Raw genomic sequence first — 18,292 nt, forward strand, 5'->3', positions numbered from 1 at the left:
CAAGTCCCTGCATCAGGCTCCCCATAGGGAGCCTGCTTCTCCCTCTGCCTGTGTCTCTGCCTCTCTCTGTGTGTCTCTCATGAATCAATAAATAAAGTCTTAAAAAAAAATCAAGTTCACAGAGGCTGCCCCTCCCACTATCTGTCTTTCTGCAGGGGGCTCATAGGGAGATTGGGTAGGAATTAGTCCTGGTGAAGAATTATTGCCTCCATCCACAGGAGGACTCCTAAACTGCCAATAGCGGAAAGAACTGAAAGCAGGTAGCAGGGACTAATTTAATGCCTCAGATCAGAAAAAGAAGTGGGATTTCAGACAAGGGTTAGGCAGGACCTGCCCCAAGGTTAAGTGAGCTTGATCTGGTGAGATAATAGCAGGGGAGGAAAAGGGGTGAGTCACTATTTGCTAGTTGTGAAGGTGGATGACCAAAAGAATGGCACAATATGTGTCAAGGCCAAGAGAGAGGTGAACTGAGTCATACTGAATGGAAAAGATCACTGAAGCGGGGAGATGCTCCTGTGTGAGAGAATAACCTTTGCACCCTCTCTGGTTGCCAAACAAGGAATTTAAAACATCAGTGACAATCCCCAGTATCACAGATAAGAGATTAAAGCACAAAGCCAGTCCAGTATATTTTATGTAGTGTGTTGTCATTAAATTGACCAAGCCATTATATTGTACATTGACAATCACATTTATGCTAATGAATCTCCACATTTTTGAAATCTTTCTTAAACTGAAAAATGATTAAGATATTTAAATACCAAGACATAGTCAACACAAAAGGCAAAACAAGTTTGTTCCATGTGACCACAGTTCAACCCTTGGGTGAATGAACTGCCCAGTGAGCTTCCAGCAGGCCAGGCTTTCAGAAGTTACATTGTGTGTCATTTATATGAAAGATCCCTTCTTTGGGCACCTGGGGGGCTCAGTCGCTTAAGCATCTGCCTTCAGCTCAGTTTATGATCCCAGGGTCCTGGGATTGAGTCCCACATAGTCCCACATGGGACTCCCTGCTCAGAGGGAGTCTGCTTCTCCCTCTCTCTCTCTCTCTGCCCCTTCTTGTGCTGGCTCTCTTGCATGTTCTCTGTCTCTGTCTCTCAAATAAAAAAAAAATCTTATTTTAAAAAAAAAGTTTATTTTTTTGAGAGAGAGAGAGAGAGTTGGGGGAGGGGCAGAGGAAAGGGGGGAGAATCTTAAGTAGATTCCATACCCAGTGCAGAGCTTGACTTAGGGGCGCCATCTCATGACCCTGAGATCATGACCTGAGCTGGAATCAATAGTCCAACACTTAATGGACTGAGCCACCCAGGCACCCCAAAAAATCCTTTCTTTAAGCCTATTCTTACTTTTCTTCTGCTTCAGAAAGTCTCAGCTTTTTTTTTTTTTTTAATGCTTTTCTGTGGTGCTGAATGGGATTCATTTGAATCAACACTAGAGAACACCTGTGAAGTGAAGGATGTTTGTATCTCTGGCAACTATTCAGACAACATCTGCCTGCAGGTTTGGGGCTTAGTGGAATTTTTCACAATTCTTCCCTCTCACAGCTCAGACTGTGGTGGTTTCCTCTCTTCTTGATCAGCTCAGTAGCACTCTATATTTCAGTGCCTTTTCTCTGTGACGAGTCTGGAATGAAATTCAACATTCTCTTTGTTCCACTGCCTCCTCTCATTCCTCCCTGTCTCTGGCGGTGTCTCTACTGCTTCTCTGATGGTCCTGTGGATGAAGTGCCTCCCTCAGAAGCACTGGGAGCTTTTCTAGCAGCACTTAATTACCACCAATGTAATTTTACATTAATTTGCCTCTTTTATCCACTAGACTGTGAGTCTCCTGAGAGCAGGAACTAGACCTTTTATCTTTGTATCCTCTATAGCTATACCAGTGCCTGTCCTATAGGAGGTATTCAATAAACATTTATGATTATTTAGAAGTCTGGAGGGAAAGGCTATTTTATTTATTGATTGATTGATTGATTGATTGATTGATTGGGAAAGGCTTTAGAAAGAGTTGTCCCCTGTCATTTTATTCACCTTGGGATATGGACAAAGTATTTCACCTTTTTCAACTTGTTTCCTTGTGTTAAATATAATAAGACCATTTTCTTCTAATTATTTTACTAATCGAGCTGAAGCCATGTAAAGTGTTTTATAGCTTGTAAAGCATATACACGTGCATATGTTACTGTGTTAACTCTAAGGTTTGGTGTTGAAAATTATATGGAGGATATTTCAAACCAGTGGTTCTCAATTGAGAGTGATTTTACCCTCTTGGGGACATTTGGTAATATCTGGAGGCATATTGCTTGTCATATCTGGGTGGGGAGGGGTGTTGGCTACTGGCATCTAGTGGATCGGTTCCAGGGCTGCTGTTAAACATACACAGTGCATTGAAAAGCCCCTACAGCAAAGAATCGTTGTCAGTAACACCAAGGTTCAAGCTTAAAAACATATGATGCGTAAAACACTTCCTTTGATATCTTCGCCACTAGACAAGTGTCTGAGTTTTAGCTTTTCATAAATCAATAGGGACCATCATGTTAATGTACTTAAATGACTGGAATAATGCCTTATCTTTCACAATATAAATGTGTTTGCCTACCTTTTCTCTGGTCTTTTAGAAACAGTAATCTAAATATGGGAGAAACTTCTGGTGTTCTCTACTTCCAGGCACACAGTAGATTTATATTTTTCTAATTCCTTTTTTTTTTATTTTTTTATTTTTCTAATTCCTATATATATATATATATATATGAATATATATGAATATATTTATTGGATAAAAATATATATTAAAAATATATAAAATAATATATATTATATATTCATATATATGAATATATAAGTCTGTCTATATATACATATATATATACAAAGTAGATTTATATTCTTCTAATTCATATATATATGAATATATATATATAGACAGGCTTTCATGGCTAGTACTCACCAATGCCTTGTCAACAGAAGTAAAATGTGTCACTTCAGGGCCAAACCATTTAATAGCTGGAACAAGACTGTTCAGTCCTCTCATGTGATTATAGAAGCAGCAGTTGATATGGTGACACCATAATGTGGAAGCAGCCTGGATCCCAAGTATCATGAGGTGGACAGCTGCCTGGAGCCTCACTCAGATCCACATCAGATACCACATGAGCAAAAAATAAATGTGCTCTAGGATAAGACACTGAGGTTTGAGGGTTTCTTGTTAATGAAGCTTAACTTAGACTTACCTGACCACCACACTGACGAAAGAGAAAGCAATATTGGTTGCATTGACATTTTATATTCAACTTGAACAATTCCTGGCATGGAATAGGCCTCAATAAATATGTTAAGGTAGAATTGGTGGGGAGAGAAAAAGGAAATTATTGACCTAGTTTCTTGCTTTTCAGACTATGTCTATCCAATTATGACAACTCTGCTGGTACTGGCCTCATGGTTTTGTTTTTAAAGGTTCTGGAGTTTGGAAATTTTGACTAAATCATTTTGTTATGTATCATCCTTCAACTGCTAACACATATTTAACTAGTATGTAGCAAATCTTGAAACCCTCTTGATATTTTTATGAACTCAAAATACCATAACCACATATGTTGGACGATGCACCTGCTGAGACTTCATGGTCTTTGCTATAAGCAAACTCCTAGGTAAATTAGTCTTGAGTTCAGGACTTCTGTCACTGTTCAGCAGGATTGAATTTGCAAAGCTTGCCCTCTTGTGGCCAAAGAGTTCCAATCCACAAATTGTTTTACCTGAAATAATAGAGAATAGCCTACTTACCTTTGAAGCTACTAGCTGATGAACGGTGGAATCAGCAGCACTGCAGAGTGAAAAGCAGGGACACTGGAACAAGATGTCTGCGTTTGTGTCTGGGACCTACTATCTGTGTCATCTGGGGCCCATTCCCTCATCTGTAAAGTATGAAGAGTGAAAGTACCCATATTAGAAGGCTGTTCAATTAAAGGTGTTAATACATGTATAGGACTTAAAATAATATTTTTCACAGAGCAAGTGTTCAAATCAGGTAGATTAACCTGGTCTACAGTGACTCTGAATTAGTATCTGCACACAACTTTCTCAAAGTATTACATACATTTACTAGACAAGCAGTTATATTCTTCAAGGGGTTATATGTTTTACCAACTAAACGTTTCAAAATATACTCAAAACAGGTAAATTTAACAGTTTAAAAATGTGACATAATCTATGTTGAGATGTGCCTTTCAACTCCTGTCTTTGAAAAAATCTCTATCAAACAGTGAAGACATTCCCATCAAGACATTTGGATTGTTTTTTAAACATTAAGATTTGTAAATATACATTCACAAATTATATTCTTAAATGGTTCTGAGAAAAGATACATTTGTTAAATCTTTTTTATTCCTGTCTAAAATTTCCAGGTAATTAAATAAACATTATAATGACAAATTTAGATGTGAAAATCATATTGCAGGTAAAAAAAAAAAGCAGATAATTTATTTTAAAAAGGCCATTGGTTGATTCAAAGAGGATTTTCAATTCACTATAGGAATCAATCATAAAATTGATTTCCATCCATTTTCTGGAAGATGATGTCAATCAGTTCTGTAAAAAAAATGGTTAAAAGTGCATCCTGCCCCCACACAATAGTAGGGCCTCCATACCAAGTATGCAACACAAAGTATAATCTCCTTCAAAATGAGATGTTATAATTATATTTGGCTCTTTGATCTCATGAATATTAGATCATCCTGCACAATGTAGAAACAGAAGGCAATAAAGAGAATTGTCCAAATTGGCTAGAATTTCATTTATATTTTGCCAAGCTGTTCTACATTAACTGTTGAAAATTATATAAAAATGAACATGGAATTAAAATTACAATGGTTAAATAGGAATACATAACCAATGGAAAAATATTAGAAAATTTAATTATCTGATACTTTAAAATATTTAATACATTTATAATTATTTAAAATTATGCTAACAATGGGGAACCTTGTACTTTTGCTCTTAATCATATTATATTACTATAGTCACTTAACAAAAATGAGAAGCTGATAATTTAAACAGAAGGACACACAGAAAACCCACTCACACATGCACAGCAAAGAATTTGACAGGGAACACATAGCTAGGTATTCAATAGCTTTTAAAGCATGATTGATTTTAGCATATTTTATACATTTATAAAATGAACTGTGTATTTATGAATATTATCTATGTATCCCTTTGTGTAGACAGCAGGGCATGTATTTGAACTCTCTTTAAAACTGAGAAAATGGAGATTGGAGAGGTGATGATCTCCTGAGATCACATTAAGAAATGCCAGAGCCAGAAACTGACCTTACCAGATCCTCTAAGCAGTAAACTCTTTATCTAGTCAGAGATCACAGACTTGGTCAATGGAAGAAATTGGGAAGTGAACTCAGGTCTTTGATTAGAGTCTAATGCTCATGCGATATTCATTCATCAAATTTTTAATGAGTACCTGTTACATAGATATTGAATATCAATATTCTTTTAGTGAAGAAGATCAAGTCTCTGATTAGACTTTATAATGCAGAGTGGGACATACAGTATTAAATGTACATTATAATGCAGTGCCAAAATGTCTAGCATAACACAGGATGCTACTGCAGAGGAAATAATGGGCATCCATCCTAGCCTGGGGGAAGGGGAAAGAGCAGGTGATGTTTAAGGGGAAGTCAGAGCAAATGCTCTAAAATAAAAGGATATAGCATTTTAGGAAAACAGGATGAATTTCAGTAATGAGTAACAAAGATAGTATGAGTAGAAGTGGAGATGTTGCACTCCAAGCAACAAATGTCATCTTACAAACTTTAGACTGCAAATTGAATTTTGTGTGGAACCACTGATGATTTTTAAAAAGGGTTGAGGCATGATTTGGTTTGAGTTCTGGTTAAACATGGCATATTGAACACATGTGTTTATCTCCATTTGCTCCTAAAAGTACAGTAACATGACAACAGATGAATTTAAAAAGTTTAACCCTCTCCTCATATCAGCTAGATTGAGAAAGAAGACAACAGGGAATGAGAAACAGCTACAAATATTTTGAAAGTGGAAAGATACAAAGCGTGATAACTGACAACACAGCTGAGAATGCAGAAATCTAGTCACTTGCAAGAGAGGTGCTAATGAGAAGCAATGCAATTCATAGGGCAGACCTGAAAGATTTAGGAACTGGAGAGAAAGATTCTTTTGAGGGCAGTGATAGAGTTCTAAGGTAGACTCTGAGCAGTTTAAAGTTAATTTAATATCACTTCAAACTTTATTTGATGAGATCCTCTCTGCTGTCCTGTATGACAGGTTACCATACACGTGCCTATAGAATACCTAAGGTTTGTTATCAGGAGGAATTAGACCAAAGAAGGTGCCCAGCATGATATAATGAAGGGCAAAGTGCCATCCTGAAAGAGGGGAGTGGGTGAACATCTTCAGGCTGAAAGTTGAGATTTCCATGCTCTCTAACTAGCAACCAGGCTTTCATCTCTCAGGAAGGAGACTGGAAAATTATTTTCTGGAAAATTTGAGAAGCCAAAGAGAAAAGCTCTGCAGACATTAAGGGGGCAACAAAATATCTTGTTCTCCCATCCAATTATCCTATGGTAAAACTCACCAGTCAATAATCTCTCTTCATGCTCAGAGAATTCCATTTAATGATAGTGTTTCACTCTTTTTTTTTTTTTTTTAAGTGTCTCACTCTTGAATCAATGAACTATCACTAGTTAGATATTTAAATATAGCCTCTAATATATAGGACAGAGACATAATAAAGATAAAAATACCCCAAAAGAAATTTAGAAAGCCAAACAAAAAAAATTGAGAAATAGAGAAGAAAAATCAAATTTTCGGATAGACATGAAAAAATATTTTTTTGTTCAAAATAAAATGTTGCTATTAGGAAAAAGAATAAAGAACAAGAAGAATTCCTGGAAATAAAAATACATAATTGCAAAAAAGCCAACAGGAAGTCATTAAAAAATCTGATTAAAAATGAAATATGAGATAAATTAGATTATTTTTTAGAAATTATTTCCTCCTTTCCCTTATGGAGTGGAGGATATTTTCCCACTTCATTGGTGCTGAGTTAGAACTACAAGGCCAAAAGGATATGAGTAGAAGTGACAGTATGTTGTTTCAAAGCAAAGTCTTACGTGGTACATGAGTTTTTATTTGCCTTCTTGAACATCTGCCATTTGAAAAGCTATTGGTCCAAGGAAGATGAGAAATATATGGAGTAAAAACCCTGATCTGCCAAGTCCAGCTGACTCCAGCCAAACCTTGCAGAGCCCCAGCCAACTATAGATCAGTGAGAAACAACAACAAAAGTTTGCTTTCACTGAGCTTTAGAGAAGATTGTCACACAGCATTATTATAGCACTAATATTAAATAAAAATATAAAAGTGACAACAGAAATGAATCAATCCTAGAATTACACAGCCAGATAATAGAAATTCCACAAAAAGAGAACCCCCCCCAAAATTAAGGGGAGAATGTAACAAAGAAAAATATAGGAATAATTCCCAGGATTGAGTGATAGAAGTTTACATATTGAAAGGGCCCAATGAATACAAAGATCTACCCGTAAGGCAGATCTGATGAAATTTCAGAATAAGAAGGATAAAGCAGATTAAAACTTCCAGATAAAGTGGTTACACATAGAATACTGTCAATCACAATGGCATTGGTCTTAATAGAGCAATGCTGAAAGTAAGAATTCAGTAAACAAATGCTTTTGAAATAAAAATTGAGAAGGTAAAGATTTTAATCTAGAATCATGTAATGATTCAAATAAATCAAACATGAGGGCAAAATAATAGTATTTTCAGGCATATAAGCACTCAAAATTATTTAATTTCAAAACATCTTTTTTTCAGAAAGTTATTAAAAAACATCAGTAAAATGAGGTAGACTTGAGATCAATGAGGTGAGAGCTCCAACATATGAGAAGTGAAGAAAGAATTCAGAATAATGGCAGAGTAAAGTTCCAGAATAGCTGTGCAGCCAACCTAAGCTTTTAATCTAAATTAGAGAAAGGCAATGAAAGGCTTCAGGAGTAATATCTTCATGGAAAATAATGGAGCTAATAGCCTAATAGTTTGCCTGATATACTTGACTATCTCAGGAGAGATTTTACAGGTCTTTTTGAGAGCTTGAGAACATAAACATAAAGCAGAAATATAAAGCAGAAAAAGTGAAATGAGACATTACTATCTACAGGAAAAAACAAGATTGAAAGATCGAGGTTTCCATAAAGTACCTTTGTATGCATATGGTATTTTTCCTGCATATTTGAATTATATGTACTACATACCTTAGTTTGGATTTCCTCAGAAGCTGCCTCAAAAATAGTTTCAAAAGTAAGTAGTTTATTCGGGAAGTAAGGGAAATACTGGGAGGAGAAAGGGGGAGGTGAGAGGAAGCTCACAAAACAAGAGGGAAACCAAAAGGCAACTGCAAATTGTTCTCCATGCTGATACCATAAGGCTTCATATCACAAAAATAAATGTAAAACCTACTTTTTTCACTTAAAATTATATTTTGAGATGTCTCTATGTATCCATGTAGTATTGCATTTACTTTTATCCCTTGTATATTATTCCATCTAAATAAATCATTATTTATTTATTCATTCTTGTTTTTGCTTCTCCCTGTCACACTTAATGATGCAATAAATATTTTTTTCCATGACTTCTTGTGGATATTTGTAAAAGATTAGGTTTTGTTTTTGCTTTTTATTTTTAGGACTGATACTGGATTACTAGGTATGATGGTTAATTTTATGAGTCAGCTTGCCTAGGCTACAGTCTCCAGATAATAGTCAATTGGATGCCGCTGTGAAGGTATATTTTTGGATGAGATGAACATTTAAATCAGTCAACTTTGACTCAAGCAGATTACTCTCCATAGGTAGATGAGCCTCATCCAAGCAGTTAAAAAAGCCTTAAGAAAAAGCCCAACTCTTCTGAGTAGGGGATCCCATCAGCCCCAAGCCTTCATACTTGAGCAGGAACCTTCAAGTCTTTCTCAGTCTCTATCTTGCCAGGGTACCCTGCATATTTCAGACTTGCCGGCATCTATAATGATGGTATAGGCCATTTCCTTAGAATAAAGGAATTCATCTCTAGATCTAGAGATTAGAAATTAGAAATATGTGTGTGTTTATATCTACATACACACCATTGGTACACAAGAATTCCTGTTCCCTTCAAGGTCCTTCTAGCCAGACCAAGAATCAAATTGACATGGACAGTAGAAAATCAGTGGAAAATCAAATTCAATCTTGTGTGGATGGGGAATCCACGAAGACACAGAAATTCCAATGATAGTCAGGCAAAATGAGGTATATATGTCATTTGGAAAAGGAGAGGGGGACAGGGGCCTGAGACTTCAAAGGGAAGGAATGCAATTCAGAGGAAGATGAAATAGAATAAATGTTTGGTAAACAGATGTTTGCTGGACCATTCAGGAACAATGGGACACAGAGGACTTGAAAAAAAAAATAGGTCTTGCTAAGTTCCCCCTGGGCTGCCATACCTTGTTCATGGGATAATAATCATCTTTGGTGATAACTTTCTTTGTGGAACAGTTTCTATATCTAAATTCTTTTTAGGCTGTTGTGGGAAAATTTTCCTGAATCTGCTGGGGTTTTATCCCCCCAAGATCTATTTATTTATTTGAGAGAGAGCCTGAGTGGGAGAACGACAGAGGGAGAGGAAGAAATAGACTCCCTGCTGAGCACAGAGCCCATGTGGGACTGGATCCCAGGACCCTGAGATCATGACCTGAGCCAATAGCAAGAGTCTGCCACTTATTCAACTAGCCATTCAGGTGCCCTGAATATGTTGGGCTTTTATTGTTTTTCAACTCAAAATAATCTTAATATCAAAGTGGTCCACCTTGGGGCAGCCTGCCCTTGGCCTCTACAACACATGCACATGATACTGAGTCTATTTCTTTGTACAACCCTTCTAATTAATACCAGCATTTAATACTATCAGCATTTAATTTTGTCACACTATAATATTTTTGACCAATGTGATGATTGTGAAATATTATCTTGATATTTTAATTTGTATTTTTCCCACTGCTATTATTTCTTGATTTAGAAACTTTTCATATGTCCATTTCATCATTCATATATATACTTATTTTTTATATATATACTTCTTTTAAAAAAGCACATTAAAAGATTTTTAATAAAAAAATAAAATAAAATGTCTTTAATAAATTTTCATTAGTGTATAACTTACAAAGAGATATGTACATAAGTCAAACATGTAGAATTTGATGAATTATCACTAAGCACTTCCAATATAACCATCATTTAGGGTTTAGATTCTAGATTTTTAAAAAATTGAACATCATCAAAATCTAAAACATCTCTTCTAAATACTCCACCCTTTCTTTTCCCCAAAGAATAAAGAGTATCTTGAAAGCTAAGCTAATATTAATTAGTCTTACCATTTTATAGGAGTGGAACTAAACTATATGAAGTACATTGAGTCTGGTTTTCCTCAACATGGTTGTGAGATTAGTCCATGCTATAGACTAGAGCTACTGTTGATAATTGTTACTGCTACATAGTTCGTTGTGTTACTACACAAAAAATTCATTTCTCTAGGGGCACCAGGGGAGCTCAGTTGGTTAAGTGCCTATCTTTGGCTCAGGAGATTATCCTGGGGTCCTGGGACTGAGCCCCAAGTTCGGCTCCCTGCTCAGTGGGGAGTCAGCTTCTCTCTCTCTCCCTCTGTACTTTCTTGCACATGCGTTCTCTTTCTCTCTCTCAAATAAATAAATAAATCTTTAAAAAAATATTTCTTTAATTTGTTGTTGATTAACATATCATGCTATTATAAAACATATGATGCTACTATATACTTATGAGTAGGAATGTTTATTTTCAACTTCATTGGATAAAAATTCTCTAAATGGATGCACAAGGTTACACTCTCTACTGCAGTGCATATGAGCTCTCTTTGCTAACAATTGGTATTGTCATCACTTTTTACTTTTAGGCAATCTAGGAGGTGTGAAAAGATATTGATTTGTGGTTTAAATGATTATTTCCCTGTTGACTAATAAGGCTGATCACATTTGCATATATTTGTTGGCTATTTGGATCTTTTAAAGTATCTTTTCAACTCCTTTCCTCCCATTCTTCTATTTTGTCATATATATTTTCTTATTGAATTTTATAAATTACTTACATATTTCATATTTGAGCACTGTGTTTTATTGTATAGCAAATGGATTTTGTTAACTTATCTTTTGCTCTGCTATTGGCTTCTTTAAGAGAAAAATTTTAAAGTTTTGTGTAGTTTAACAGCATAATTTCCTTTATAACTATCGTTATTTTTTTGTGACTGTTTAAAAAATCCTAACTTATCCTAAAATCATAAAGATATCCTCTTTTGTCATGTTCTATAACAGTGCTTTCTGAAATAGAACTACCATATGATCCAAGCAATTCTGTTTCAGGGTATATTTCTAAAGGAAATGAAAACAGGCTAGCAAAGAAATATCTGCATTCCCATGTTTATTGAGGTATTATCTACAATAGCCAAGATGTGGAAACAACCTAAGTGTCCGTTAACAGATGAATGGATAGACAATGTGATACACACACACACACACACACACACACACACACACACTAGAATATTACTCAGCTATTAGAAAGAAGGAAATCACATCATTTGCAACAATATGGTTGAATCTTGAGGGCATTATGTCATGTGAAATAAGTCAGACAGAAAAAGATACATACTACATAGTATCATTTATATGTGAAATCCAAAAAAAGTCAAAGTCCTAGAAGCAGAGTAAGATGGTAGCTATGAGGGGCTAGTGAGGGGGAATAGGAGATATTGGTTAGAGGGTATAAACTCCTTGCTATAAGATGAAGAAGTTCTAGGGATCTAATGTAAAGCATGATGACTATAATTAACAATACCATATTATATACTTGCAAGTTGCTAAGAGAGTAAACCTTAAATGTTCTCACCACAAAAAAGAAATGGTAATTATGTGATGTGATAGAGATGTTAACTAATACTACAGTGGTAATCCTTTTTCAATATATAAATTTATTAACTCAGCACATCGTTCATCTTAAACTTACACAATGTTCTATATTAACTTTATCTCCATGAAAGCAGGAAAAAAATTCTGCAATGATAGAAATGTTCTTTATCTGTTTCAAAACAGTACAGTAGCCACTGAATACATGTGGCTATTGAGCACTCAAAATATAGCTACTGTGACTAAGGGAATACTTCCAAATTTTAATTTTAATTAATTGAAACTGAAATTGCTATATGTGACCAGTGGCTGCCATATTGGATAGAGATCATTCAATTATGTCCTTAGACTACATAGTATTAAAGTAGGAACCAATAACATAAAGACAGCTGGGAAATCCCAAACTATCTGGAAATTAGCATAATTCCTAGTAATAGATGGGACAAAGAAGAAGAATCAAGTAAATTTAAAATTATTTTTAACTAAATAAAACAATTTATCAAGTTGTTGAATGTAGTGAAAGGAGGATTTAGAAGTAAACATAGAGCATTAAATTCATGTTTGAAAAAAAGTCTGAAACCTAATCTACTTTAGCAAACTAGGTAAAGTAAATTAAGCCTAAAATAAAGTGAAAAAATTAATAATAAAAATTATAGAGGAAAACAAATCGATGGAGAAAATTTAATAAAACTAAAGCTGTTTTCTTAAAACAAACAATAAAATCCATACATTGAGTCTTGCTAACCAAGAAAAAAAATAGGCAAATGATTGATACGATAAATGAAAAAGGAGTCACCACTATCACTACACAGCCCATGAAAAGAATAACAAAGGAATATTATAAACAATTTTATGGACACAAATTTGATAGCTTAGATGAAATGGACCAGTTCCTTATACCAACCCTCATACTAGAAGAATCAGATAACTTGAGTTATTATCTATTAAAGAAACTGAATCAGGGATCCCTGGGTGGCGCAGCGGTTTGGCGCCTGCCTTTGGCCCTGGGCGCGATCCTGGAGACCCGGGATCGAATCCCACATCGGGCTCCCGGTGCATGGAGCCTGCTTCTTCCTCTGCCTGTGTCTCTGCCTCTCTCTCTCTCTGTGACTATCATAAATAAATAAAAATTAAAAAAAAAAAAAAAAGAAACTGAATCAATAGTTTATAAACTTCCAAAAATAGGGCACCAGACTTCCATAATTTCACTGGTGAATTCTACTAGATGTCTAAGGAAAAAAATAATACCAAGTCTTCACACTTTTACAGAAAACAGAAGCAGAGAGAACACTTCCTATCCCATTCTATAAGTTTGGGATTATCCCAATATCAATCCAGATAAATGGATATAAATAAGTGATTGAATCAATAAATGAGAGAAGAGACAAATTTACCATGAGGAAGAATTCCAAAGTATTTATGTAGCGATTGTGTACACTCAGGGAGGTGGCACATACTCTCCACTCCTTAAGTGCTGGCTGTTCACAGTGATTTCATTCCAAAAAGAATATGGAATGGGATGGGGTGGAAAACAAACAGCTTTACAATGGAGAAATCTGACGTTACCTCAGGAAAGTTATCAGGATTAACATCGATGGTGATGTCATGTTGATACTATACACCTTTGCTGTGGTATGAGAGTGGCGTATCTTCCCCATAGCCTGTAACTATAATCATAAGGGACACATCAGGTCAGACAAGCCCACTCAAGGCACATTTTACAAAATACCTAGCCAGTACTTCCCAAAATTGCTAAGGCCATAAGAAACATGAAAAGTCTGAGAAACTGTCAAACTTTTTCCCAGCCAAAAGAAGCCTAAGGAGATATGTTAATTAAATGTAATAGGATACCCTGCCTTGGATCCTGGAATAGGAAAAGGACATTAGGTCATGCCCTTAGGTCAGACATCTGAATTAGGTCAAACTAGGACATCTGAATAAAGCCTGGGTGGCTCAGTGGTTGAGCATCTGCTTTTGGCTCAGGTCGTGATCCCAGGGTTCTGGAATCCAGTCCTGCATCGGGCTCCCCATAGGGAGCCTGCTTCTCCCTCTGCCCATGTCTCTGCCCCACTCTCTGTCTCTCATGAATAAATAAAAATCTAAAAAAAAAAAAAAAACAAAAAAAAAAACATGGACTTTATTAATTGTATAAACCTTTGGCTCATTAATTGTGATAAACGTACCATAACTAAATCAAGGGAAACTAGGTATGAGGTATATACGAACTGTCTGTACTATCTTTTAACTTTTCTGTAAACCTAATACTACTCTAAAACAAAAAGGCCATTAATATAAATTGATGGGAATATCTCGAAAAATGGGTTGCCTACAATCTCCATTTTTTAAAAAAAATCATGTTGGAAGTCATAGCCAGTGAAATGAAATATGAAAAGGAATTTTAAAAAAGGAATAAAATAAAAAAGAGGAATTGGAAAGCAAGAAAAAATATGTTTCCATACATAAAAAATGCAAGTGTATAAATTAACTTTTAGAATTATCATAGTCACTGAAACTAAGTTCATCCTACACAAATCAATTCTATTTTTATTCTTACACACCAACTACAAACAATTCAAGAACTTTTCATATTATTGAAAGATAGTAAGATCTACATAAATAATGGATGTACCATATCAATATTTTTGAAGACCTGATGCTTTCAATTCTCCTTAAATTTATCTATTAATTCAGTGTAATTCCAACAAGAATCCCAGCAGGTGTGTTTGTGAAAATTGAGATGTCAATACTAAGATTTATATGGAGATATAAAGGAACAAAAATAGCTATAACAAACTTGAAAAAGAATTACAAAATGAGAGGATGTGATTTACCCAAAAAGAAGATTTATAATAAAGCTACTATAGTTAAGGCAGATAAGAATTGGTACAAATACAGACACATAGACTAATGGAAGGAAAAAGAGAGCAGAAAGAAAAGAGAAAAAAGACCAGAGAAAGAAAAGAAAAAGAAAAGAAAAGAAAAAAAAAAGAAAAAGAAAAGAGACCAGACCCATTCTCACATGAGTACTTGAATTAAGACCAAGGAGGTGAATATTCCTGGGTCAATTTCTGGGTCAATTGGTTATTCATGTGGGAAACAAATGATACCTGATAACTACTTTCCGTATTTTCTTTAGGAGAGGCCTGCTGATTAGTCTAGCTTTTACTCTTCATTCAGTGATCACTCACTACATGATATTTTCCCATTTGGTTTTCTTCATACAATATATATCTTCCTGAAATTATTTGTTTGCTTTTTTAATATTCGATCTTGCTTCTATTGCAGTATAAAGTCCTTGAGAGTAAGAATCTTGTCTATTCTGCTCATCATTGCATTTGGAATATCTAGAACATTTCTTGGCACATCATAAGTTTTCTAATGTCTAAATCGGCCAGGGAAATTTGGAGTGAAAAGAGCAGGTAATCCCTTGATCTAGCACTTGAAAGCTAAGGAAGGGCTTACATGGTAGAGCCTTGGGTGAAGTAGTGGTTTGGAACATATTCCAGGTACAGAGCATATAGCAAGGATGAAAGGTGTGGTTAAGCGTGAGAGCATCACGAGGGGATTTTCTACGCAGGCCATTCCTATATGCAGCAAATGGTAATGTTAAAGAGTCATTTATTCAGTCATAAGTCTCAGATTATTTGTATTATTTTCTCTTCATTTTATATAGAAACACTTGCTTCCCCAATGAAATATCAGCCTAGGATTCTGAAGGTTTGTACACTCACTTGACCCAGCTCCCAGCCTTTTCCAACTGGGATTGCACAAGCAGACATTACTTAGCATTTCCTTACATTATTTGGTATTATTTAAATCAGTGGTTCTGTAAGTCAAGTGTGTGCTCACCTAGTTTTTTTTTTTTTTTTTTTTTTTTTTAAATATAGCTTCCTGAGCTTTCCTTCTGGAAGATTAAAACAGAATGTCTGGGTAATTTAGATAGCTAGCTCCCCAGATGTCTTAGTTCAGGCTGATATAACAAATTATTATAATTATTACTATAACAAATTACCCTAAACTGAGTGGCTTCAACAACAAACATGTTTTTTTCTACCAGTTCTAGAATCTGAGAAGTCCAAGTTCAAAGTGTCAGCAGATTCAGTTTCTGGTGAGACCCACTTCCTGGTTTGCAGGCCTCTGTTTTCTAGCTGTGTCCTCACAGGGTAGAAGCGAAGAGAGTTTCAGAAGTCTCTTTTATAAGGGCACTAATCTCATTCCTGAGAGCTCTACATCGTGACCTATTCATCTCTGGCCCACCTCCTAATACAATCATATTAGGGGTTAGGATTTCAACAGGCGAATTCCGGGGATTACGTTTAGTCCATAACTTCAGGTGAGTCAAATACAGAGCAACTGTGGAAACTACTAAATTGTAATCTAAACCCTTCCTAACTAAAGTGTAGCCCACTAATACCATTCTCATCACCTGGGAACTTATTTCAGATCCTGAATCTCAGGCCCTACCCGACATATACTCAGTCAGAATCTGTTTTGGGAAGATCCTGATGATTCATATGAACTTTTAGGTTTGAGAAGTGAGTGCTGATCTTAAATCACTGTGCTCCCAGACCTGAAGCGTCAGCATCACCTGGGAACTTGTTCTGAATGCAAATTATCCGACTACCCCCAACCCCCTGACCCCGGTCCTAGTTCTGGGGGATCAGAACCTCTCTGGGGGGGGGGGGGGGGGGGTAGGCCTAGTAATGTTTTAACAAACTCTCAACACTCAAACTTGAGAACCACTGGACTCAAGCCATTATCCTGCCTTTAGCTGTGACCATTTTTAACTTTAAACCATTTGCCGCCCATGGTTTTTAGCACCACGATTCTATTTCTAATGTCAGTGGAAGCCTAGGAGAGTCAGAGAAGAAGGAACCTGGAAAAATCCACGGTAATATGTATGTATGGAACAATATGCTGCATTTGTGGCGATAAGTAGAGGATTTCCTTTTTCCTCCCCGAGCTGGAGACACATTGAAAGGACTCTTTAGATGGGTGAACAGAACAGCCATATGCTGGCAGGCCGCAAAACTCGTCTAAAGACATCTCCATGCTTTTTCAATAGCTATTTTAGTAAAGGTTTTACTCCCACCTTGACGTCTGAATTTTAAAACGCCTCCACCTCTGAAAAACATTTTTCAAAGATTGTCAGATTATAGCAGAGCGAACAGCCTCTTTCCGTTTATTTAAGGACGCTCGGGAGAGCGCATCAGCTCCAGGTGTTTCTAACCCCCGGGGCGGGGCGGGGGCGGGGGCGGGGGATGGAGGTAATCCCCGGATTTTATAAACACGGGCAGCTAGGCGAGGCTTCCTATCTTTGTTCTTTAAAGTAAAACCCCTCAAAAGTACCTATTACTCTTCAATCCTTCCCTAGGATCTACCTCAGAGCCTCGACCAGCTGAAGGCTTCAGTGAAGTTGTTTCAGAGAGTCCGCGTCTTCCTCCCCAGACCCACACCTTTCTTTCTTTCTTTTCTTTCTTCTTTCTTTCTGTTTGTTTGTTTGTTTATTTATTTGTTTATTTATTTATTTATTTGTTTATTTATTTATTTATTTATAAAAGTTCACTTATTTATTCATGAGAGACACAGGGAGAGAGAGGCAGAGACCCAGGCAGAGGGAGAAGCAGGCTCCCTGCAGGGAGCCCGACGCGGGACTCGATCCTGGGACCCCAGGGCCACGACCTGGGCTGAAGGCAGGCGCTCACCCACCGAGCGCCCAGGTGCCCGCCTTCTTTAAATACTAGAGCGTGGGGATCCCTGGGTGGCGCAGCGGTTTGGCGCCTGCCTTTGGCCCAGGGCGCGATCCTGGAGACCCGGGATCGAATCCCACATCGGGCTCCCGGTGCATGGAGCCTGCTTCTCCCTCTGCCTGTGTCTCTGCCTCTCTCTCTCTCACTGTGTGCCTATCATAAATAAATAAATAAAAAATAAATAAAAAATAAATAAAAAATAAATAAAAAATAAATAAAAATAAATAAAAATAAATAAAAAATAAATAAAAATAAATAAATAAATAAATAAATAAATAAATAAATAAATAAATAAATAAATACTAGAGCGTTATCAGTGCTTTTGCCAAGGTCAGAGTCGCCCTCCCGCGCTCGCCCCGCCCCCCGGGGTCGCCGGTCCGCCCCGGCCCGGGCGCTCCTCCAGCCCCGCCCCCCCCCGCCCCCGGCGGGCTCCCCGCGGCTCCGGGCCGCCTCCGCAGCGCCAGCAGGGGGCGGCCGGGCGCCGCGCACCCGGGCGCGGAGGGGCCGCCCCGGCG

At 36.7% G+C, this 18,292-nt stretch overlaps 1 long non-coding RNA gene across 5 annotated transcripts in view; it reads right to left on the minus strand.

The window, feature by feature from the left end:
- Positions 1-18,292, minus strand: part of LOC111095623 — a 56,316-nt gene that overhangs the window by 37,026 nt on the left and 998 nt on the right. For 3 of the 5 annotated variants that reach the window (XR_005353641.1, XR_005353639.1, XR_005353638.1), the window contains exons 1-3: positions 15,490-16,691; positions 13,594-13,694; positions 3,777-3,907 (exon numbers count right to left, since the gene is read on the minus strand). This is a non-coding gene — a long non-coding RNA (uncharacterized LOC111095623). Of the gene's footprint in view, positions 1-3,776; positions 3,908-13,593; positions 13,695-15,489; positions 16,692-17,408; positions 17,503-18,292 lie in introns of those variants that run through there. The other 2 variants (XR_005353640.1, XR_005353642.1) reach the window with 2 other exon arrangements.

This window comes from Canis lupus, chromosome 1 (genome assembly GCF_011100685.1).
Source record: "Canis lupus familiaris isolate Mischka breed German Shepherd chromosome 1, alternate assembly UU_Cfam_GSD_1.0, whole genome shotgun sequence".
NCBI lineage: Eukaryota > Metazoa > Chordata > Mammalia > Carnivora > Canidae > Canis > Canis lupus.